The sequence below is a fragment of the Formica exsecta genome, unplaced genomic scaffold, assembly GCF_003651465.1.
Source record: "Formica exsecta isolate Colony F162 unplaced genomic scaffold, ASM365146v1 scaffold1410, whole genome shotgun sequence".
NCBI lineage: Eukaryota > Metazoa > Arthropoda > Insecta > Hymenoptera > Formicidae > Formica > Formica exsecta.
Genome location: NW_021848739.1, coordinates 18,127 through 19,128, shown reverse-complemented (window position 1 = coordinate 19,128; position 1,002 = coordinate 18,127).

Genomic DNA, 1,002 nt, shown 5'->3' with positions numbered 1-1,002 from the left:
CAACGTTGACAAAAATAATTATAAGGAAGTAACACCCTTTTCTAATCAGATCATGTGCGCGAGAGTCCCCCGGAAAGGCTAATGTTTAAAGAATTTCTCAACTAATATCAAACTCACCAACCGACGATCAGCACGGGTAAAAATATGAAAATAGGAGACACCCCCTGCCGAATAAGGACATTGGCACGATTCTAATTCGTTAAAATCTTGAAGAATCCCTACTTTTGCATAATTTCAATTCGTTAAAGTTTTTGGAAGATCCCACTCTAAAAATTAGAAGACGCCCTCAAAAAGGGAATTATAAAAGAAAGAACTCGTAAGACTCAACAACTCATTATTCATTCATTCTTTCAACATCAATCAGTACCGGGCAATCTGTCTCGTGTGCGCGCATAAAACCAAAACTTGCAATTAGAAAAAGAGTGACCAGTTCAATATCAGTGTCCTCGTCTTGGCGTCGTCTTCAGCCCAACCCGGCATCCGCACAGCGTTACATACTAACAAAGGACGACAAGTTTTGGCAATCTATTTAACCTACTAATCAAAAATCAGCAACAAGAGTAAGTCTCTAATAACTCAGTTTAATTACATTTTTATTCCCGCAATAAATAGCGTTGTCACTGGTTCCATAGTGAGAACCAGATCGGGAAAAAATTACGAATTCCAACTCGCCACTGCAAAGGTCCGTTCCGCGAATCAGAATACGCGAACTTTTATAGACTTAAAATTAACCATAGCCAGTAGTAATAATAGTGATTACTCAGTAAAAACACACATAGACACAGCCACTGAACACACAACCCTTCCTCTTTCCCCCTATCACTACTCCCCGAGTTACTCCCCTAGTTACTCTCCAATATATCCTTCGGAACCACCTTCTCCCGAACTGCCGCTTTCCCCCCGATCGTTCTCCTCGTTGTCAACGATCATCCTTGATAATTCACCCCCTCCTTCTCCTTCCGAATTAGACGAGTTTGAGAAGGCATTGCAGGATTTCTGCAA